Here is a 24,625-nt window from a genome sequence, read left to right on the forward strand (position 1 = left end):
ACGCAATGGCTGCGCAACTTGCGTACCGAGACAACATGCCCCGGCTGTTACATCTGCGTAACCGGATGCTTGAATACTATGGCACCTTACCCCTGGCGACCTTAAGTGTCGCATATGGATTGTCCTTCCGGTTTCCTTTCTTTACTTGTGTGCAACCAGTCTTTCACTGCCTGGATTTTCCATTCCAGTGGGCTCTGGATTTATGCCTGTCAAACTCGGTGTCACCTGTCCCGGATTTTGGTCAACTAATGCGCCCCTTAACGGCTCATGAGTTTGAATGTTCTGGTGTCGGGTTTATGGCCTTGGGTACGGCACATGGAGTCCTTGGAAATTGGGCCATTGAAGAGGCTGCGATTGACTTGCTGGAACGAAGTTATGTCGAGGAACCTTCCTGTTGCCCTTGTGTGGTGCTGGAAGCTCCAATTGTGAGTTAACACGAGTGTTCCTTTCCCTTGCTGGATTGGATGGCGGATAATTTTGCGGAACGCTCCAATGATTTCCTCTTGGAGGCTGTTGCAACTTATTGCGCCTATACCTTGATGGATTGACTCTTTGTCTTGGTCAACTCATGGTGCATCCATCGATGTCATTTTTCCCCATTTTTTCATGGTTTTTTTTCCCCTGACGACATCATTTTTCTATTTTTGACACTTTTTTTCTTTTCAAACTTACACTTACCTTATATGGACTTATAGTTCATGCCCTTGGTTCCGTTCTTTCTAACTTGAACTCTGCGTTCTTGATAAGTGCGCCCCCAGTGGTTAGTAGTCCGATCAAGGGGGTTTGTAGTATGGGTTAACCACTCCCTATGTACAACGCTAAGTTAGCATAACCTCGTTGGCTGTTAGAAAGCCAGCTTGCTGCTTTTGCTGCTTTTGCACGCGACACTGTTGTTACATATTATTCATTCGAGAACTGCTGACTCGACTTTGCTTCACATGAGAACCGTCTGTTGTTTAACATCCTTAACAGTGAGCAGTGACCTTGGTCTGTACACCGTGTAAAGAACGAGTCTGGGTCACTAGACGGTGCAGGTTGTTGTGTTCAGGTTGATCGTACCACTTCTTAGCCATAACATACATACAGCTGCCAATACCTGACAGACGAGTCCTTTAATATTGCAGAGCAGCATGTTTTCTGTTACATTCGAAACGAAGAGCTGTTGCAGGAGAGAGCCTAGCTGATCCTGTGATGTGATTCCACTAAGCTGATCTATAAGGTATGGGGTCCCCCATGCAAGCCTAAGAGACCTTCTATTAGTCTAATAATAACCTATTAGTTGCTAGAGAAAGGAGGGTGGTCGCTTTCCACTGTCATTATTATTATGATTGCTCCTTTCATTTTCTATGGTATTGTAACAATGCTGATGGTTCTGATCTTAACCATTTGTCTGCTTGTGTTAGCCAAAGTACTGCATCTTAGGACGCGAGGTTTATAAAATAAACTCTTTAAACATTACCGTGTCTTTGTTATTCTGTTGTGGACTGATATATAGCTACCAACGGGTATTTCGGATTCCCACCACTCCTGAGAGTATCTAAGTCGCTTGTTCTGGGTTGTCTATACATTGGGACCGCCGAGCTAAATCTCGGCTAACGAATGGGACACTAAGCTAGTCGGATAGGGGTTCTTGGTTCTGAGGGGAGTTTCTGGTACACCACAATTCTCTGAGGTCCTGGTTTCCTGCGCATAGTTCTGTGCATAAGCAGAATCCCTGCAACACTTCCTCCATCAGTGGCCACGATGATAACGGATGCATCCACTTTACGGTGGGGTGCTCATCTGGGGGATCTGGAGATCAAGGGTCTTTGGCCTCCAGAGGAAAGGTTGCTTCACATCAACCTTCTGGAATTATGGGCGATACGTTTGGAGCTCAAGACCTTCCTCCCTTCCCTTCGCGGTCAGTCGATTCAAGTCCTGACGGACAACACTACCGCAATGTGGTATGTCAACAAGCAGGGAGGAGTGGGGTCGCATTGTCTCTGCAGAGAGGCTCTGCTTCTCTGGTCCTGGGTTCAGGATCATCAGATTTGTCTGATGACAAATCATCTGGCCGGAGTTCTGAACGTGCGTGCAGACAGTCTTAGTCGACAGTTTTCCGTCGACCACGAGTGGAGGCTTCATCCAGAGGTAGCTCAGCACATCTTTCGGACGTGGGCAACTCCTCGGGTGGATCTGTTTGCCACTCACGAGAACGCTCACTGACCGTCATTCTGCAGTCTCCAGTATCCGATGCAGGGAGCTTTGGGGGACGCGTTTCAGTTGAGTTGGAGCTCACAACTCCTTTACGCGTTTCCTCCCATACCCTTGATTCCTCGGGTTCTGAGGAAGATTCACCAAGACCGGGCCCAAGTCGTATTGATCGCCCCGGATTGGCCAAGAAGGGTGTGGTATACAGATCTTCTCCACCTCTCCTCGTGCCCTCCGCTCCGTCTCCTTCTCAGGGCAGACCTCCTATCGCAGTCGGAGGGGCAGGTTCTACACCCCCACCTCCAGAGCTTACACCTTCATGCCTGGAGATTGAACGGGGCAACCTGAATTCTTTTTCTCTCCCGCCTGACGTGATGGACGTTATTTTGTCAGCCAGACGTCATTCCACCAAAACAGTCTATTCTTATAGGTGGTCTATATTTGTCCTTTGGTGTGGAGAGAAGTGTATTGATCCTTTGAGGGCTCGTTTATCCAACATCCTTCAGTTTGCTCTTTCTCTTGCTCAGCAAGGCTTTGCTGTAGCTACTGTGAAGGGATATCTATTGGCTTTGTCTGCTTTCCTTTGCTTGCCAGATCAGCCGTTATTGTTTATGTCACCTATTGTTTTACGATTCCTTAAGGGCATTACCAATAAGTTTCCGCCTACTCCTTTTATTGTGCCTCAATGGGACTTAAATCTTGTCTTAACTTACCTGATGGGTTCTCATTTCGAATCCCTTGCACAAGTGTCCCTTAAGGCTGTTATCTTTTAAAACGGTCTTTCTCGTTGCCATTACCTCGGCAAGGAGGGTAAGTGAGCTTCAAGCTCGGAGTTCAAAACCCCCGTTTTTGACCATTCATGCTGATAGAATGGTACTCAGGACCAGGGCTGCTTTTCTGCATAAGGTGCTAACTCCTTTCCATCTGGGGCAATCCATTACCCTTCCTACCTTCTATCCTCCCCCTCCCCCTCACCCTTCCAAGGACGAGGAGCGGCTTCACCGCTTGGACCCTAAGAGGGCAGTGAGCTTCTACCTTGATAGGACTAAGGACTTTTGAGTGGACGACCAGCTCTTCGTGGGCTTTGTTGGCTGCAGGAAAGGCAGAGCGGTGCACGCGCGCACCCTTTCCAGATGGATTATCTTGTGCATCAAGATTTGTTACTCTTTGGCCGGTAAGGAACCTCCAGAGGGTAAAGGGCTCATTCTACCAGGGCAAAGTCTTCTACATCTGCCTTATCTAGAGGTGTTCCTGTGAATGACATTTGTAGAGCGGCAACTTGGGCCTCCCTCCACACTTTCGCGAAGCATTACTTGGATTCCGAGGTGAGGAGGGATGGACACTTTGCTCGTTCCGTCCTTCAGGACTTTCTGGTATAGAAGGGTGGACACCCTCCTCCAGGAGTGGGACTGCTGTGGGAATCTTTTCACAAGGTGAGGAATCCACTGGCAGATGTATCCATCAGAAGAACAAGTTACTTACCTTCGGTAATGCTTTTTCTGGTGGATACAGTATCTGCCTGTGGATTCCTCACCGACCCACCCGCCTCCCCGTTGTCCACCCTTGTATACCTACAATAGTGATGTTTCAAAATTAATTTATTACTGTCAAAGGAAGAGTGCTATTTCTTTTGCCTTCCTGTATTATCTTCACACTGTGTGTGTTATTTTGTGTATTATGTACTGTGTATACTGTATATATATATTGCTGTCAGTCCGTCCGTGTGCCTCGAAGGCACGGAAAAAAGGGATGAACTGACGTCATCACGCCGACAAGGTCTTCTTATGGATCCAGTGACGTCAGCGGAGCCGCGAGCGGAGCCGTGCCTCTGTGACGTCGTCCTCGTCGGAGTGGAGAGCTACAAAAGTTTCCGAATGTTGCTGGTGCAGGGGATATTCACAAGGTGAGGAATCCACAGGCAGATACTGTATCCACCAGAAAAAGCGTTACCGCGAAGGTAAGTAACTTGTTCGTTGCTGGAAAGCATGTTGTGCCTGCAGTAGGAGAAACTCATTAAAGAAAATAGTGCTTACAGACTAAAAAAGACGTACCGTGTAACAACTGAAGTAAAAGGGCCAGCCCTCATGGGAGGTTACAAATTAAGACAAGGCGGTACTAAGGAGGGACTAACAAGCCTATTAACGAATCAGAAGCCAGCATTTACGAAGGACAATGACACAAGCCAATGGCAAATATGGGAGGAGAGTGGGAGGGGCTTCTATTCCATACTCCAATACATCATGCCACAGAGTAGCGCATGTGATGCCCAGGCTCGACTTAAAAAAATAAGTAAAAAACATTGTCATTTACAACGCCAATAGCTCTAAGTTTCACAAATGTATGAGACCAATTGTGTTGCCAATGCTTGTTTAATTAGCATGGACACAAAAATATAGGGCAGCTGGTAAAATGCCAAGTATGTTGTATGAGAAACTAAACATGCACTGTTATTCAACTTACTGTGCAAGTTATATGTTTGTCATTAACACCTCGTAACATATTCATTATATGAAAATCAAAACACTTTGGGGCAGATTTACTAGCCCCTTGCGCCACTTTAGCGTCACTTTTCCCATGTTAAAAGTGACGCAAAAGTGGCACAAGGGGATTGTAAATCTGCCCCATTATTTCGCCATTTTAATACTTTGCTTTTTTCATTGCTGTTTTTTTTACCTTTATCCTTTAATCTTTTGCACGTTTGATATTATTTTTCTCCTTATTTGAACCCCTGGCGTTGTTTCTATTCTCTTCCCCTCATGTTATTTCGTTATGATTTCATACCCTTCAGAAATAGTTTCCTTGCTTTCATAATGTTTATTAACTTAATTGCTATTTCCGTTATGATTCATTCTCTGTTTTTATTGCGCTTTCTGTCTGTCTCTCTTTGTGCAAAAGTTTCTGGTGATTTATCGCCAGAGCCGAGTTTGGCATTCAGTTGAATCGTCTATCCCCTAACTCAGCCCGAGCAGTGATCAGCTGCTTCTGTCTGAACCTGCCCGGGCTGTTTTGTTTCCGAAAAGTGCCGAAGAGGAGGGGATACACGATACGATGGGGATACCAGATATTTTACAAAACCTGGACTGCTGCTCCGCGCCTGTGTTCAGAATATCAGCCCTCACTGTTCAACCAGCAAGGCGCGCTTATGCACACTTATACAAAGGGTACTGAACAGGGTCGGACTGGCCTATAGAGCAGCCAGGCAGTGTCCGATGGGCTGGCATAACAGATTAGTGTGTGAGCCTAATTGTTTAACAGTGTGTGGGGCTGTTTTATGGTTTGCTGGGTCGATTTTTAGGTCGAGCCTAGAGCAGCGCATGCGCTGCTTGCTCGACTTTTAGTAAGGGGTAAAAAAAGTGCTACCAGATGCTGCCATGGCCGGCCTAGAGCTTGAGTGCATGTGCGTGGGCGCGCGCTTTGCGTGCCTCTCTCTGTGCTTCAATTCCCTCCCCCACCACAGATCGTGTCACTCTGCTGGCCTCCAACACCCCCCCCCCCCCCCCCCCCCCGCCACTCTATACTGCAGCAGGCCGCGCGATCACTTTCACAGCATTCATCAGTTTCACTTTCGCGGCATTCATCAGTTTCACTTTCGCAGCCAATGCTTGTTATATTTTGACCTCCGTACACATGCCCCTCGTGCAGCTGCAGTTGCAATCGTTTCCTAGGTGCGTATGCGACTCGGCACAGGCAAGAATTTGTGTCTGGAAGAGCCTTGAACCATGCGTCGGATAGTACAACTTCTTTAGCCCCACCCGAACACTTGTGCTGCTTACACAATATGGAGAATTGCCGGTTTAATTCATGACCTGCATGCCTACGATCTTGATGTTCCTTTAACAAATACAAAGCGGCATCTTTCACACCATGCTAGGACAATTTAAAGAGGGTTCCTAACTTTTATGCCCCTGACATTACCATACTCTTGCTTTACATACCATTAATATCTACCGCTTTGGGAGATAAAATCAATACCCCCCAAACACTATTAATATTTTGTGCACATCTGATGGTCAAAACTTTGCTACTGTCTGAACCAAATCCTGCCCGAATAATCGTATGCAAAGTACCAGTGTAAGGGACTCAGATGTTGAACAGTTGTTACCTTCTATAGACACGAGTGTCCACTTTCAGCCTGCCTACTGTCAGCCTCTGATCATATTTTCGTACCTGGTTAAAAAAACATTTCTCTCTAAGTTTTATATAGCGCGAACTTGACCCAAAATCAGGTATCGTAGCACTTTACATGAGAACCAGTTGCGTTACATGAGGACACATTCATTAATTCACTTGAGGATTTTCAGTATCTGCCAAATTGCAGCTTTCTTCTCTTTAGTCAATATTGCTCCTCAACTTAGTTTGTAATCATAGGAACTTACGGGTGGTGTCATTATTTTGAAATACGTCAGAAAAAAAGCAATTGGTATGATCTTCCTTACCTGTCTGACCCAGCCCTGTCCATATTGATTCATATGCACATTTAAGCTGTATATGTGTAAAAGACAAATATGAAAGGTACCCTTTTGGAGAGGCTGTAGTGTTGGCTAGCAAACAAGGGGTTGAATATTTCAACTAAATTACCATGTTGTGCAAAATAGGCACATGCCCTTGATATTCATTAAATACGGAATTTCGTGGTGTATTTGCTGTTCGGTAGATGCTTTTGCTATTGACTCAAGTACACATAAGTTATCAATATGTCTCAATCAAAATAACAGATTAGGAGGAGCCACTAAAGTGGTTGGAGGTGTGTTCTCAAGGAAAGTCGTCAGAAATCTCCAGTCTTATTCTTCCCAGTGGGATTGGATGCTGTGTCAATGTGTTTTGCTGCTTGTGCCTCTTCCTCAGTGCAAAGATTATGTAGTTCTTTCCTGATGTCATAATAGTTGTACAAGAGGAGTGCCATACTAAGTATTTCTTATTGACCTACATATCGTAGATTCGTCACACATTCTTTAACCAAGAGAATGAGTGCCATATTTCCTTTCACAAACTTAGGTCTTATATCCGTCTCCTTTCTTAGTGTGTTTTTTAGCAGTTGTATTTATACAGTATTTCATACTTCTGATCAGGTGCAGAAGTACCTTGAGTTTTAGTACCATGAAAAAGAGCTCAGCGGGATGAATATAGGCTCTGATTCTGTGCTACAGTGGATTAAACATCCTGCTACAGACCCCTCCTGGTCCAGTATGCTACTGCTTAACATCCATGAAGAGGACGCCACTGATGCATGGGAGCCGTTGCTAGGTTTGTCAGTGTACAGTAGGACAGACTTGTGGGCTGCTTTTAAGGTATATTTTTTGTCAATAAATGAAAAGAAAATGACAGGTTACTTTCTTAAGATAATGACATTGGAAATGGCTCCAATGGAAATGCTTCAATGCTGACACAAATTCTTTTTAGCTCTGTGCAAGCCGAGACCTTTTGATTTTTAGTAATTTACATATCCAATATACAGGTTTATGCAGGCTCTATGGTTCGAGGAATGCTAGACATTCTGGCATGTACACTTCTGTGACGACAGAAGAAGGGCCAAAATCCGTGTTGATGACCGGCAGGCGCGTGGAGGTCTGGAGGTGCCCGGTACTAACAGGCAACAGCTGGGTTGTAGCAGAAGGGTTTGTGGGCATTAGCAGAATGGTAACCAAAGCTTGCATAGAATATAAGGGCACCATTGGGGGCAGGTTGGTGCATAGTTCTCAGCTGACCCATTTGCAAGGGCTCTCTTCGTGTTTGTTCCTAACTGGCGGCAGATATGCAGCAGCAGTGTCATAGGGGTATAATGCATTTATTATCACTTCCGACTCTTCGTGGTGCTTTTTGATAAACCAATGAGACATTCAAACATAACCCAGACACAAGACAAAACAGGTGCTCTGTAGTAAAATCTTTTGGAAGATACTCATTCAACAAGCATTGTCATAGCCAGTAGATCTTGCTTTTGGGACCTTATAAGTATTTAGTTATGCAGCACAATATCCTTGGTGCAACAACATCAACTGTTGCATGGCTAAACACTTATAAGGTCCCAAAAGCGAGACCTATTGGCTATGCCAATGCTTGTTACAGTTGGTATCTCTGTTATCAAAAACACTGCCTGCAGCAGCAAATCTGTGCTTAGCATAGTGTGCTGGTATTGTGTTTCGTCTATCATTGCATCCAGATTTATAATACAAGTGACATGACACCCGCAACAAGCCAGTATTATTGCCTTTGTCAATTGTTGTAAGTTGCATAAGATAATTATGAACTATGTTTTCGTTGTATATAATACTGAAAATGCTGCAGTTTTTGTGAGCGAGCATGTGGCGTAAGGCTAGAGCTTTCGAGCTGAGACAGCAGGTTCGAGCCGAACGTCGGCTGTACATCTGGTGATTCAAAAAATGAACATGTGCTAGTGTAATGTCGATGATGCGAATGTAAAACCCTCCAAGTGTGCGCTATATAAAACAAAAGAACGAGTCTCTTAGAAGTTACATCAAAAGCAGTGACCGGTGCTACTATTGCAGAGTTATGTCCGCCTCCCCCCAGAGGGTAAAAATAGAGAGCGTGATAGGGACCCGTTTCGACGCCTGCTTTTAAGAACTGCCGCTGCTGAGCACCGGCAAGACCCAGCCCACTTAAAGCCCTGGTTGTCCCACACTCATCTTAGCACCGATGAACAGCAGTGCAAAGTTATGTTGTCACATTTTCGTTTCAGCAGGAATCCTGGTTTCTAAACATTATGAACAGCAAGATTGTGAAACTGCTCACAAACCACGCTAGCCGAATGAGTGCGCATGAAACCGATCTCGAGTGCCATCTATTAATGCTTGCTCACACGGAAATAATGAAGTACCAGAGATAACATACGGCGTGGCAAGAGAGGAGCAGATACAACGCAAGGCTCGTGATCGAGCACACACAGAAGCGTCAGGGGCAGCAACCCGCGGTGCCTTCACTGGCCGCGTAATTTGCACGTAACTGAAATATTTGGCCAGTATGCCACAGCAGAATCGCGCGGGACTTTTAAGCCTATTTCGGAGACCATGGCAGAAATATAATTTGATTAGAAGAGTCGGAATTTCGAGATATCCAAGAGGGGATCTTCCTGGCAGAAAGAGTGAACATTGCAATTGCTCCTTCCTCGTCGGGCTAGAAGGGTGGGTTTCAAACATGAGAAAAAGTTCTGAAATGCTAAATAATCAGTCATTTTAGCACCCGGCCCTTCCTAGCCCCCCTCCCACCTTCGCCACACAAGCTCCACACATGATCACCTGCGGCATTCCATTCCCCCCTCTGGGTTGCTGCATTAACACGTACCCCGACTGCAAAGCAGGTCTCCTGCCCGTCGGGCATTAGGACACCGACCGAGCGCTGCGCCTGCTCTGGCATCCTGCCCCGCTGGCCAGTCATACGCGCACCTTGCATGAATCCGGCTCCAGCTGTTCCGTCCTTGGCGGGTGGGGGCACGCTCCGGCTGCTCCGTCCGTCCATTCACCCTCCTCCTCCCTATAGTTTCATCTTCCGGACGGAGGCGCCAACACAGGGTTTACATCTTAGCTGTGGGTGGGAGGGCTTGGCCGCCGGAGACGCACATGCAGAGCCTCATTCCACAGTGAGAGCTAATCACATGTTCTCGACATACCGATCATGGCAGGTCAATGCCTTCTGAGTCACGGAGATTTCACCTGCAGAGATAGTGTCACTCCAAAAAGTTATTTTTAAGCCCAGGGAAGCGGAACTACCGTTTGATGATACCGAGTTAAAACACCGCTTTCTAAATCACCAAATGTTTTCATTGCAGTGATCCTACTCAAGCAAATTCAGAACAACATAATAACTAGCTGCTCTCGCACGCACAACGAGTGGTTGGTGCGCGCTCGCCACTGCGACCAATGTGCTTTCAATTATAGCGCCCGTGTCTGGGCACGATAATTGAAACCACATGGCCTATTGGTGTCTATTACGCGCACCAAGCGCGTAATAGACACCAATAGGCCATGGGCGGAGCAATGCGCCCGCCTTTGGCCTATTGCGTGCTGGCTTTAAAAAAAGCACGCACGCAAAGGCCAATAACGTGCAACCGAAGGAAAGGCACACGCTCGTGCGTGTGCCATTCCTAGGTCAGCTCCAAATCCCCGTTTTTCACCTACTAAATGTCTCGCGCAGTGCAACGCTGGGCGCAAGACCTAAAAAAGGGCGAAAAAAGAGGGAAATAGGAGGGTAGGAGCACTGTAACCTCTGTGGGGTGTTTAGGGTGTGCTATAGAGGGGGTGTGAAGTAAACTAATCATGCCTACCGGTGTGAAAGTGCTAGGCTACAAAAATTAAATGGGGTATTGCCTATAGTGTGTTGCTGCTAAGGTGAGGTGGTGCGGGACTCGGGGATTAGAGCGCGAGTCTAAATTGTGTGTCTTATGCTGTGAAGTCATGTGCCGTGGCCGCTGCAGTACAGCTGTGGCAGTAGTGTCATCATGGGTTTATAACTACTAGGACAAACTACTGACCCGTACTGGTCTGAATTAGGCCTGGGCGAAAATTACGTTCCGCTCACGGAAATTGCGATAATTTGACATTTTCGCGTTCCGCGGAGAGCGCGAAAATGTCAAAATTTCCGCAATCCGCATCTTACAGGACATTTTTTTCTTGCTCGTGCTGTAAAAAAATACATTCTCGCATGCGCGCGATCGCCTGACCAGAATCCCCGCATTCGCCGACAAGTTTTCCTGATCCGGTCACCTTCTCCACGAGATGTTGGATTGTTGGTAGCCATTTGCGCTGTCTCGTGACAGTTCGCGACCGCATTAACGTCATTTGTCGCGCGATCACATCATTAGTCGCGCGATCACGTCTTTCTTCTCGCAATCATGCACCGCTAGAGTAAGAGATGATTGAGATCTCGAACACGTCATTCTCCACCGAGAGCGTGAGGATGCGGGCACGTCATATCGAACGCGAGCGGGCGGGACAGGTGAAAACAAGATGGCCGCGCCCGTGAGCAACCGCATGGGTAAGTTGGCGAGCCGCGATCACGCAGAAAATACAGCGAATGGGCGGGAAAAAAACTTCTGCGTCTTCGCGATATTTCCGCGTGTTTGCGGAGATTTTTAACATTTCCGCCCACCCCTAGTCTGAAAGTTCTGGGGTACGGAAAATATATGAGGTAGTGTGTGAAGTCTCATGTTGCTAAGCTGAGCTGCTGCCGGACTCGGGGATGAAAGCCTGAGCCCAAACTGTGTGTCATATGCTGTGAAGTCATGTGCTCTGGCCGCTGTGCCACATCTGTGCAAGTAGTGTCAAATAGCTACTTGGAGGAACTTTTGTTTCGAACATTCTAACTTGTGTATGGTGCTTAGGGGGTGTTATATAGGAAGTGTGAAGATAAATTTGTATGTATGAAATGAATTTGGTATTTGGAAAGTGGAAAGCACTGACTCCTACGGGTCTGATGGCGCTGGGGGCGTAAGGTGAGGTGCTGCTGGAGTTGGGAATAAAGCTGATGAACTCCTGACCCCTATTGTGAACTTTTAACGTGCACGTGCCGTTAAATGTTCAATAAAATGTTGCAAAAGTATAACGTTAGGTAAAAAAAAAAATGATGAACTTTTAACCTGCAGGTGTTGTAGAAGGTTCCAGAAAGTGTGGTGAGAAAATAGGTTGAACTTGTGACCTGTATGTGGCGCAGAATAATAAGTAGCTTTTCGGAAGGAAAATTCTAAATTAACCAATGGAGGTAAGTTTTGGAATGTCATTGAAGGAATGAAGTATTCTGATTTGTTCTTTACATGTATTTATGTGTGGAACGACAGAGAAATTGTGCCATTCCTGGTTTCATTCTTGATGAAGTCGGAGCTTTACATGTACTATATGAGAAAGAGAGAATTGTATGCGTGTGTCATTTGAAATCTGGATAACTACAAAGGTGAGTTAGAAATGAACAAGGTGTGTTATGTGTTTTATAGTATTGATCAAGTATTTGAGGTAAAGTTTTTAATTTTGAAAGTATTTTTTATTTCAAAGTAATATAGTGTTAGTAGAGTGTGTTGTTTGATATTGGTTATGAAATATGCATAACATTTGAGCTGTTATGTAAGTATTTTATATACGTTTAGGAATTTTTCACAGAGAAGAAGTGTAGCTTGTCATCTTTATAGGACTGTATTGTTTGAAAATGAGGTACAGCATTAACTGGAGTTTGTAATGTATTTGGGGAGATAAAGAAAATGTTGCACGTTTGCAACTGATACTTTTTGTGGAAATAGTGGGGTGGGTGGGGTGGTGGTAGAAGACGTATGCGTTATTAAGTTAAAAGCGATAAAACGAAATGCAGAAATTTTATGTGGGCAGGTTGTGGTCTTATTTTTGACACTGAGAGGTAGGTTTTAATGTAAGTCAGGGTAGGTTGTTATACAGTGGGCCCGTGTACAGTGTTTGGAGAGTACATGGAGAGGAGATGGAGATAGGAAAAGTGATACGTTCCTTTTATATGTACGCATAGTTTGAATCATGTGATCCTAAGTTGAGATACATATGAATATGGTTTCTGGTTTGCATTTGGGTATAGTGAATAGTTTTTGTAGTTTCTGACTAGTGAATAATAAAAAGGTAGATATACTAAAATATATGGTAGTAAACGTATTAATTATTGTCTGTTCTTATGGAATAGAAGTAGTTGGGGAGTGCTTCTTTAGAAGAGATGTTTTATAAATGTGTGAGATAAAAAAAAATGTAAATGTGCAGTATATTTTCTGTATGACTTTGTTGACATTAGAGAACTACATGTGATTAGAAGTGATACTATTTGTCAGGCTGTGTCGCTGTGGCGGATATATGTAGGTGTTGAAGTGGTTCGTGTTTTACTGATGGTGAGCTTCACTATCCCTTTTGAGACACTCGTCAATTTATTCATTCCATTTAATATCTTTAATATAGATACAGTAAAGGAACTGTATATCAAAAGTTTGGGAATTAGAACTTTGTTTACTCTCCCCATGCCCTGCTATACACTCTACAGAGTGTTTAAATGACTTTCGTAACATATAGATGTCTAGCTAGTAAAGGTGGTGTAGTTCGACTGGACCCATTTATAAACCGTGCTATGGGATGGTTTATGTTTTACCTGCCAATTTGCATGTTTGAATACTTTTTGCTGATAAGTTTTCCAGCAGACACCTGTTAAAATTAACGTCGTATATGGGTATATTGGCGCTACTGGGAATGGTGGGGGTTTCTGTTTGATTTCGTACGGTTAAGCAAGGGCGGGGGTGGGTGTGGGGGAGGTGGTTATGTTGCTGATTGAAACACAGAATATAGTAATATAGTAACGTGCACATGTCGAGCTACTAAAGGTGATCTAGTACCACTGGGAGCACTTATAAAGCGCCCTATGGCATGGGATATGTTTTAGTCGCAAATTTGCATGTTTTATAACGTTTTGCTGATGAGCGTTTCGGGAGACATCTGTTGAAATTAAGCCTCTGTTTGGCTATAGTGGCGCTTCAGCGTTTGCAGGGGCTCTTTCTTTTATTGCGTAAAGTTAAGCAAGGGCGGGTGTTGAGGTGGTGCAGTGGTACTGTGACTATTTATAAACCGTCTTATGGTATGGTGTATGTCTGAGTTGCAAAATTGCAGGCTTTAATAGGTTTTGCTGATGAGCGTTCCGGCAGACACCTGTTGACATTAAGTCTATGTATGGCTATAGTGGCGTTAACAGGAGTGCTGGGGCTCGTTGTTTGATTTCGTAAGGTTAAGCAAGGGATGGGTGGGGGTGGGGTAGGTGCATATGTTGCTGATTATAAGACGGATATTTGTAACGTGGGCATGTGTAGTTACTAAAGGTTATGTAGTTTCACTGGGCCCATTTATAAACAGTGCTATGGGATGGTTTATGTTTTACCCGCCAATTTGCATGTTTGAATAGTTTTTGCTGATGAGTGCTCCAGTAGACACATGTTAAAATTAAGCCTGTGTATGGGTATAGTGGCGCTACTAGGAATGGGGGGTTTCGGTTTGATTTCGTACTGTTAACCAAGGGCGGGTGAGTGTGGGGGAGGTAGTTATGTTGCTGTTTGAAATACACAATATAGTAACGTGGAGATGTGGAGCTACTAAAGGTGATGTAGTACCACTGGGAGCACTTATAAAGCGCCCTATGGCATGGTATGTGTTTTACCCGCAAATTTGCATGTTTTAATACGGTTTGCTGATGAGCTTTTCAGGAGACATCTTTTGAAGTTAAGGCTGTGTATGGCTATAGTGGCGCTTCTACGTTTGCTTGGGCTCTTTCTTTTATTGCGTAAAGTTAAGCAAGGGCGGGTGTTGAGATGGTGTAGTGGTACTGTGACTATTTATAAACTGTTTTATGGTATGGTGTATGTTTGAGTTGCAAAATTGTAAGTTTTAATAGCTTTTGGTGATGAGCGTTCCAGCAGACACCTGTTGACATTAAGTCTACCTATGGCTATAGTGGCGGTAACGGGAGTGCAGGGGCTCGTTGTTTGATTTCGTAAGGTTAAGCATGGGTATGGGTGGGGGTGGGGGATGTGCGTATGTTGCTGATTATAAGACGAACATTTGTAACGTGGGCATGTGTAGTTAGTAAAGGTAATGTGTAGTTTGAGTGGGCCTATTTATTAACCATGCTATGGTATTGTTTATGTTTTTCCCGTGAATTTGCATGTTTGAATACTTTTTGTTGATAAGTGTTCCGGCACATACCTGTTAAAATTAAGCCTGTGTATGGGTATAGTGGCGCTACTAGGAATGGTGGGGGTTTCTGTTTGAGTTCGTACGGTTAAGGAAGGGCGGGGGTGGGTGTGGGGAGGTGGGTATGTTTCTGATTAAAACACAGAATTTAGTAACGTGCAGATGTCGAGCTGCTGAAGGTGATGTAGTACCAGTGGGAGCACTTATAAAGTGCCCTATGGCATGGTATATGTTTTACCCGCAAATTTGTTTTAATACGCTTTGCTCATGAGCTTTCCGGTAGACGGTTGTTGAAATTAAGTTCTTGTATTGGTATAGTGTGTTTACTAGGTTTGGTGTGGCTCTTTCTTTAATTTTGTGAAGGTAAGGAGGGATCGGGAAGAGGGCGGTGCAGTGGCAGTGTGCCCATTTATGAATCGGTTTATGGTATGGTATATGTTTTTCTGGCAAATTCCCATGTTTTAATACGTTTTGGTGATGAGTGTTCCAGCAGACAGGTACAGAAATTACACAACATTTCTGTGGGTAAGACATCTTCGTGCTGATAGACACTCTTGGATTTTGGTAGAAGGCTGATAGCGTTGATGGAAAATTATGAAACTTGGTGCCATTGTAGATTTTAATGGAAGGTTACACTGTTTGTTTGTTACTATGGTGTAGTTAGGGTTCTAAGTGGGAGAAAAAACAAGTGGGGGTGCTCTAAAAGGGGCAGGGCAAAGCTCTTAAAGGGGTGTGGGCGCAATGCAAGTTAGGGCGTGGTCTAAATCAAGATAAGTATCATTGTGTGCTTTAGAAAATCTTTTCCAATTATCGTAGGTTCGGAAAAAAACATTGTTTAAAGGATTTCCCTTTCTTCTACAACGTGGGTAACCTAGCGTGATGTCTCCAGTTCTCAGTAGTGAGCAAAATAAACATGTGTACATCGATGTGCATGCTGTCACTGCAGTGTAATAAAATACAAAAAAATATTGACTATCTTTGAGAGGGCCGAAAATAGAGCCTGCTAGAGAGTCGTTTGGAGGCTGCCTGAAAATAAGTGCCGGTCCCCAGACCCGGCCCAATTAAAGCGCAGTATCCATGCATCCTAAGCACTGCGCCATTCAACCATCTTTTAATTGATGCATATATTCCTACTTATATATATACATAAATCTGTTTGTCCGCTTATCTTAAGCATCTATGAGCGCACTCGCCTATAGTAAGCACTGTGCCATTTATGCAGCGATACGCCTATATATGCATAGATATATCTGTCCCAGATTCAATCCTAAGCGTTTATCAGACCCCACGTCTATCGTAAGTACTGTTCTTTGCATTCATTCATCCTTCCATCCATCCATACATTGATCTATGTATCTATCCATTGATGCATCTGGCCATGCATCCACTTGCCCTTTATTCAGCTATATGTTCTTATTTCCGTGCATCGTCCGCCCCCGATCTTAAATACGACGTATTATACTCATCCAGCTAAACTCTTAAGGCGTTGAAAAGGCTTGCGAAAAGCATTGACAGGCAGATTTTTTAATAAAGAATAACAAAGCTTTGAGTTACTCTTTGTGGTGCATACGTCAACACCCTTCTCTGGTGGTGTCTTAAACAAAGGTACATCTAGCGTAAGAAATGTAAAGGAGCTTTTAAGTGTAATACGTTAATTTAGAAACATAACGTTTTGTCGAGTTGTTTATAGGTACACTGTTTTAAAGTGGCGGTGACTGACAGATACTGAATACCTGTACTTCTTATATTTGAGAAAGTATACCAGAGAGCTAATTTGGGGTGGTGAGAACCTTGAGTTCTATATTTCCATGTGAAGAACAGTATAGGAATATAAAAGTAATTGGAAAGCTTTTATGTTCATATTAAAGAGGGGGTGTGAGAACTTAGTGAGGCAGGCAAAGTGTGTGTTTTCGTAGCACAAAAACAAGACCGCGTGTAAGGTGAGAGCAGGTTCGTGCTGGAGTTGCCTTGTTGTGGTCGTTTGCAGAGGCGCAACCAGAGGGAAATTTCGGGGGAACCTAAGTCTTTCAGCAATAGGCAGAGTGGGCATGTAGGGGATGTAAAAAGGGGTGAAAAAGAACAGTCTCCTTTACAAAAAAATGATGTTTTGAAGACCGGTGAAGTACTCGGGTGCGTCTCTGTATGTGCGGCCGGGAAGCTGTGTCAGAGAGTCCGGGCCCATCGGCGTTGCGTGCCTGGTGGTCTGTCTGCTAATCACCCCACGATGATGTTGCTGGTGCGTTGCAAAAAGAGAAGGGAAATACTGAGAGAAAATGGCTCTCTTTAAAGGATTTCCCTTCTCCTACAATGCGAGTCACTTGGCATGATGTCTGCACGTCTAAGTAGTGAGCAATGTGCATGCTCTCAGTGTCACCTAAGTGCAATAAAGAAAAAAAATGGATTATGAGCCCTATAAAGACCCATTTCGAGGCTCCCAAAAATAAGGTGCTGGTGGTCACATCCCCACAGACAGTTAAAGCCCTGGGTGCAGTGTTATGTTTGCGAAGTTGTTGATAAAATTGTTAGGTAATAATGGACATTTTTATGTGTGATGTTTGGTTGATAATATCATTCTAAGTACATAGATTAAAAGTTTTAAAAATACTATTTATAAAGTTGTGTGCGGTGGGTTGCAGAGAACGTGGTGTGGGGTGGTGGGGTGTGGCAGAGAGGTGAAAAGTATGAGGTAGTGCAGTTATATATAAATTGTAAAGGAGTATGAAAATAATTAAATAAATACTTGCTGTATGGTCTATGGCACTACTTGTAATCCTAGTGCTCATCTGTCGTGCTTGCGTTGAAGCACTGGGTCTGAAAGTTGTTAGTGGAAGTTTTGCAATTGTATGTTATTATTTTAACATAGTGAAGAAATGTGAAAAATAATTGAATCAATTTTTAGTTTTTCAGAAAATTATTTTGTTTGGATTGAAATTTGGAAATGCCTAGAAGAAGTGAAAAAAAAAAAGAGAAGAAAAATATATATTTGACGAAAAGGAAAGATCTTGAAGTAGAAATAAATGAGACTAGTAGAGAAACTGTTTGAGTAAAAGCAAAAGACGATTTTTGAAAAAAGTATTACGAACATTTAATGAGAAAAACATCACACAAAGCAAAAAGAAGAATTTTTCAAGTAAGGTGAAGCAGAGTTCAATTTCAAATACGAGGAAAATGAAAGATGATAAAGAAATAGTATCTGGTACTTGGAGACAAAAACAATTTCAAGAAATTCTTCAGAGACTTTTTCGATCTAGAGTGATTCAGAATTTATTGAAAACATGCTGCAAATATAAAAGAAGAATGTTCCAATTTAAAGAGAAGCAACGTATTGAAAGTATGGTGGATACTGCTTTCAATCTGAAACAGAAGTTGTTAATTTTGATTTTAAAGAGAATGAGAGTATTGGATAAAATAGTCAAAGTATTGAAAGACCAAAGTAGAAAAAAAAAAGACTTGTGAACAGAACCAACTTTTGTAAAATCTTTAGAGGACATTGGAGACATACTTCTAGTACTGAGCCTTCTTTTAATGAGGAAAGTTACTTCCAGGAAAATAGTTTATCATTTGCAGTTGATACTGGAGGTTGCTGCTACGAAGTTCAGGATGGTGTTCCTCTTCCAAAGGAGGAAATGGTTGGTAAAAGTGCAGAAGAGTTAATAGCTGAAGAAGTGCAAGGGAAACGTCCACAAGCTCCTGTGTATAAGTGGAGTTGTAGTAGCATTTGTAGTATTCAACAGGAATCCATTGATATAATGCGAAATTTGCTACGAGAATATACTCAGAAAAGTATAAAACAGAAGATTAAGTTGTTACAAGGACTAGATTCATGTAATGTAAGAAAATATACTGAGAAGTATGGGCATTCTCTGGCTTGTGTTTCAAGAAAAGTTTGTAAAAGTGTTTTTCATCATTTGAGGATGTCAGCAGTACGCCATTCAGAAATGCAGAACTTTGTAAAGAAACTGTACTATGTAAAAAGTCCTGCATTAAGTTTAAGTGAACTGAATGGAAGTCTTTTATATGGTTCTTTATCAGATGTTCAAAAAAAGTGTGATGATATTGAAATGCGATATTTTGGTTCAGAAGAGCAGTTCATAGAAAGTGAAAGTTTGACAATTACAGATATTGGAGATGAGAAAGTGATTAGCACTGATCAGTTTGAAGAAGAAATTGGAAAGTTTAATGTAGTGTGCTCTGAAATACCAAACTATGTTTGTGTTTATTGTCGACGTACTCATTATAAAAGTCAAAGTAGGAATGTTGATTTGTATTTGAAAGGTGAAAAGGAGAACAATGTTAAGTGGGAAAAATTTACAACTCAACGTATATGTAAATATTGTTACAACAAATTAGAAGAGAACAAAATGCCTGCTAGAGCAGTGCATAATAAGTTGGAGTTAGTAGCTATTCCACAGGAGCTGGCCAAATTGAATACATATGAGTCGGTTCTAATTCGTTCTGTTCATCCTTTTCAAACTATAATTCGGATCAATCAATCAATCAGTGACACTTATTAAGCGCGCTACATACCCGTAGGGTCTCAAGGCGCTGGGGGGGGGGGGGGGTGCCGCTACTGCTCGAATAGCCAGGTCTTCAGCTTCTTCCTGAAGGAGAGGTGGTCTTGGGTCAGGCGCAGGTCGGTCGGGAGGGAGTTCCAGTTCTTGGCGGCCAGGTAGGAGAAGGACCTTCCTCCTGTAGTCGCTCTTCGGATGCGGGGGACGGCGGCGAGGGCGTGGTTGGCTGATCGGAGGTGGCGCGTGGGAGCGTAGAAGTTGACTCGGCTGTTGAGGTAGCTCGGGCCTTGGTCGTGTAGGGCTTTGTGTGCGTGGGTGAGGAGGCGGAAGGTGATTCTCTTGTTGACGGGGAGCCAGTGAAGGTCTCTCAGATGTCCGGAGATGTGGCTGGATCGTGGGATGTCGAGGATGAGTCTGGCTGAGGCGTTCTGGATCCGCTGGAGTCTCTTCTGGAGCTTGGCGGTGGTACCGGCGTAGAGGGCATTACCGTAGTCCAGTCGGCTGGTGACGAGGGCCTGGGTGACGGTCCTCCTGGTCTCGGTGGGGATCCACCAGAAGATTTTCCGAAGTATGCGTAGGATGTTGAAGCACGCCGAGGAGACGTTGTTGACCTGCCTGGTCATGGAGAGGGAGGAGTCCAGGATGAAGCCCAGGTTGCGTGCATGGTCTGACGGTTTGGGTGCGGTGCCCAGGGCGGGAGGCCACCAGGAGTCGTCCCAGGCGGAGGGTGAAGAGCCCAGGATGAGAACCTCCGTCTTGTCCGAGTTCAGTTTCAGGCGGCTGGTCGTCATCCACTCGGCTACCTCTTTCATCCCTTCGTGCAGGTTGGCTCTGGCGGCGGCGGGGTCGTTGGTCAGGGAGAGGATCAGCTGGGTGTCGTCGGCGTAGGAGATTATGCTGAGGTTGTGTTTGCGTACGATGGCCGCGAGGGGGCTCATGTAGACGTTGAAGAGGGTGGGGCTCAGAGATGATCCTTGTGGGACGCCGCAGATGACTTCGGAGGCCTCTGACTTGTACGGTGGAAGGCGGACTCTCTGTGTTCTTCCGTCGAGGAAGGAGATGATCCATTCCAGCGCCTTGTCCTTGATTCCGATGTTGCTGAGGCGCCGTACTAGGGTGCGGTGGCAGACCGTGTCGAATGCCGCGGAGAGGTCTAGGAGGATGAGGGCCGCTGTTTCTCCATTGTCCATCAGGGCTCGGATGTCATCGGTGGCGGCGATGAGGGCGGTCTCGGTGCTGTGATTGGCTCGGAAGCCGGACTGTGAGGGGTCGAGGGATCCGTTCGTCTCGAGGAAGGCGGCCATCTGCTTGTTGACGGTCTTCTCGATGACTTTGGCTGGAAACGGGAGAAGCAAGATGGGGCGGTAATTCTTGAGGTCGGTGGGGTCCGCTGTTGGTTTCTTGAGTAGAGCGCTGAGTTCGGCGTGTTTCCAGCTCTCGGGGAAGATGGCGGTGTCGAAGGATGTGTTGATGATGTCTCGCAGGTGGGGTGCGATGACAGCGTCGGCCTTGTTGAAGACGTGGTGAGGGCAGGGGTCGGTCGGTGATCCGGAGTGGATGGAGTTCATCGTGCGGGTGGTGTCTTCGGTGCTGATCGGGGTCCAGGCGTGGAGGGTGGTGGTGGGTGGGGGTGGTTGGACGGTCATGGTGTGCGATGGTTGGTTGTTGAAGCTACTGTGTATGTCCGTGATCTTGTTGTGGAAGTATGAAGCGAGGGAGTTGCAGAGGTCTTGCGATGGGGTGATGTCGTTGTTTCCTGCGCTGGGGTTGGAGAGCTCTTTCACGATGTTGAAGAGTTCCTTGCTGTTGTGTGCGTTGTTGTCCAACCGGTCCTTGAATGCTGTTTTCTTGGCGGCGCGGATCAGCTGGTGGTGTTTCCGGGTGGCAAGTTTGTAGGAGGTCCTGTTGTCCGGTGTCGGTTCCCTTTTCCAGACTTTCTCGAGGGCTCGGAGGTTCTTCTTGGAGCACTTGAGTTCGTCGGTGAACCATGGGGCCTTCTTGCTGCCGGGTCTGCCAGGCGGGGTCCCCAGCGGGGCGAGCTCGTCCGCGCAGTCGCTGATCCACTTCGTGAGGTTGTCGGCGGCCTGGCTGGGGTTCGCTGAACTGGCGGGAGGGTGCTGGCTCAGGGAGGTGGCGAGCTGGTCTGCTGTGATCTTGTTCCAGCTTCTGTGGGCGGCTTGTTGCTGGTGTTGGTGGGTCGTCGTTCTCTTGAAGGTGAAGTGGACGCAGCTGTGGTCCGTCCATTGAAGCTCTGTGGCGTGGCTGAAGAGGATGTCTGTGCTGGATGAGAAGACGGCGTCGAGTGTGTGTCCGGCGAGGTGGGTGGGGGTGGACACCAGTTGCTTGAGTCCCAGGTTGGCGAGGTTGTCGAGCAGGGTGCTGGTGTTGTGGTCGTTGTTGTTCTCCAGATGGTAGTTGAGGTCTCCCAGGAGGATGTAGTCAGCGGAGGGGAGGGCATGCGGGCTGACGAAGTCGGCGATGTCCTCGCTGAATTGCGTGCGTGGTCCAGGGGGTCGGTAGATCAGGGTGCCTCTGAGGGTGGTGTTCGGGTTGGTGTGGATCTGGAAGTGCAGGTGTTCGGCGCTGGTCAGGGTGTTGTCGGTGCTGGTCGTGATCCGGATGGTGTTTCTGTGGATGATGGCGATGCCTCCTCCCATCTGGTTGGCGTTTCGGTCCCTCCGGACGATCTTGTAGCCCTCTGGGATAGCGATGGCGATGTCAGGAGCTGAAGAGGCGTTCATCCAGGTCTCCGTGAGGAAGGCAACGTCCGGGGCTGTGGCGTCTAGGAGGTTCCAGAGTTCGATGGCGTGTCTGTGGACGGAGCGGGTGTTGAGCAGGATGCACTTGAGGTGGGTGCTGCTGGTGTTCGACTTTGCGGGTGCTGGTGTGCGGCTGGTCTGGGTGCAGGAGAACTTGCAGGCGTGGCAGCTGAAAGGTCCGTGGGTGCATCGTGGTGTGGCTTGGTGGCAATTCGGGAGTCGGCCGGTGTTGAGAGCGATGAGGGTGGCGGCGGAGTACGTCAGGCGGGTAGGTCGGGGTCCTCGTGGGCCAGGGGTCCTGGCGCTGGACGCGATCCGGTCGCGGACGGGCGCAGACGGGCTTACCTTTGGCGCACCTTCGGCGCTCAGTCGGCGCACCCGCTGCGCGTGGCCGCTGCGCGTTCGCACGGTCGCCATTTAAGGCGAAGTGCGCGGGTGGGCGGAGCAGCTGGGAGGCGGGAGCGGGGAGGGTTACAGAAGGCAAAACGGGGCGGAGAGCAACACGGGGAAAAGAAAGAACCACAGAACAGGCTAAAATACGATAAACAAGGGGAAAAAAAAGAGAGTTAGACCAAGCAGGCACAGATTCACGTCAAGACAAGGGTGGGCGGAGCAGCTGGGAGGCGGGAGCGGGGAGGGTTACAGAAGGCAAAAGCGGGGCGGAGAGCAACACGGGGAAAATGAAATAACCACAAAGCAAGCAAAAATGCGATAGACAAGGGGAAAAAAAAAGATAATTAAACCAGGCAGGCACAGATTCACGTCAAGGCAGGGGCACAAACAACTGCAGTGGCGGCAGCCGGCGGACGAAGCAGCAGCGAGGCAGAGGGCAGGCAAGGGGCACACGCAGCAGCTGGTGGCCGTGCGGCGCGGGGGTGTCCCACAAGTGGGTCACACTCACCTGCGTCGCAAGGTCGCCATTTAAGGCCAAGTGCGCGGGTGGGCGGAGCAGCTGGGAGGCGGGAGCGGGGAGGGTTACAGAAGGCAAAGGGGGCGGGGACAGGCGGCGGTGGCGGGAGCGGGGAGGGTTACAGAAGGCAAAGGGGGCGGGGACAGGCGGCGGTGGCGGGATCGGGGAGGGTTACAGAAGGCAAAACGGGGCGGAGAGCAACACGGGGAAAAGAAATAACCACAGAACAGGCTAAAATACGATAAACAAGGGGAAAAAAAAGAGAGTTAGACCAAGCAGGCACAGATTCACGTCAAGACAAGGGTGGGCGGAGCAGCTGGGAGGCGGGAGCGGGGAGGGTTACAGAAGGCAAAAGCGGGGCGGAGAGCAACACGGGGAAAATGAAATAACCACAAAGCAAGCAAAAATGCGATAGACAAGGGGAAAAAAAAAGATAATTAAACCAGGCAGGCACAGATTCACGTCAAGGCAGGGGCACAAACAACTGCAGTGGCGGCAGCCGGCGGACGAAGCAGCAGCGAGGCAGAGGGCAGGCAAGGGGCACACGCAGCAGCTGGTGGCCGTGCGGCGCGGGGGTGTCCCACAAGTGGGTCACACTCACCTGCGTCGCACGGTCGCCATTTAAGGCCAAGTGCGCGGGTGGGCGGAGCAGCTGGGAGGCGGGAGCGGGGAGGGTTACAGAAGGCAAAGGGGGCGGGGACAGGCGGCGGTGGCGGGAGCGGGGAGGGTTACAGAAGGCAAAGGGGGCGGGGACAGGCGGCGGTGGCGGGAGCGGGGAGGGTTACAGAAGGCAAAACGGGGCGGAGAGCAACACGGGGAAAAGAAATAACCACAGAACAGGCTAAAATACGATAAACAAGGGGAAAAAAAAGAGAGTTAGACCAAGCAGGCACAGATTCACGTCAAGACAAGGGTGGGCGGAGCAGCTGGGAGGCGGGAGCGGGGAGGGTTACAGAAGGCAAAAGCGGGGCGGAGAGCAACACGGGGAAAATGAAATAACCACAAAGCAAGCAAAAATGCGATAGACAAGGGGAAAAAAAGATAATTAAACCAAGCAGGCACAGATTCACGTCAAGGCAGGGGCACAAACAACTGCAGTGGCGGCAGCCGGCGGACGAAGCAGCAGCGAGGCAGAGGGCAGGCAAGGGGCACACGCAGCAGCTGGTGGCCGTGCGGCGTGGGGGTGTCCCACAAGTGGGTCACCACTTGTGGGACACCTTGTGGAGCCTAAACAGGTGAACTGCCACCAACAGACTTGCAAAGAGGGCTGAAAGAAAGAGTGGTGTACTTACCTTTGGATTTTAAGAAAAACATTGAAACTATTGCTGGAGAGAAAGAGGAGGAGGAGGCAGTAGTTATTTTAGTAAATGGTGTACCCACAAAGAGTCGGAAAATATGGCAAGAATTTGTGGATGTTAATAAAGTTGAAAAGGCTACCTTATATCTTATAGAGAACAATATTTATGACAAAAATGTAAATGTGGATGAACAGGTAATATGTTTAGAAGATGATTTTGAAATTTCAATGGTCAAATAGTGAAAGTGGACAAGTCAAGGACTGAAGAGATTTAT

General features: G+C 46.6%; 1 long non-coding RNA gene across 1 annotated transcript in view; it reads right to left on the bottom strand.

The window, feature by feature from the left end:
* LOC146868403 (uncharacterized) overlaps positions 1-9,786 on the bottom strand; it is a 52,380-nt gene extending 42,594 nt beyond the window's left edge. The window contains exon 1 of the long non-coding RNA XR_014966211.1: positions 9,490-9,786. This is a non-coding gene — a long non-coding RNA (uncharacterized LOC146868403). The remainder of the gene's footprint in view (positions 1-9,489) is intronic.
* Between the last annotated feature and the right edge of the window lie 14,839 nt (positions 9,787-24,625).

This window comes from Triturus cristatus, chromosome 1_2, assembly GCF_964204655.1.
Source record: "Triturus cristatus chromosome 1_2, aTriCri1.1, whole genome shotgun sequence".
NCBI lineage: Eukaryota > Metazoa > Chordata > Amphibia > Caudata > Salamandridae > Triturus > Triturus cristatus.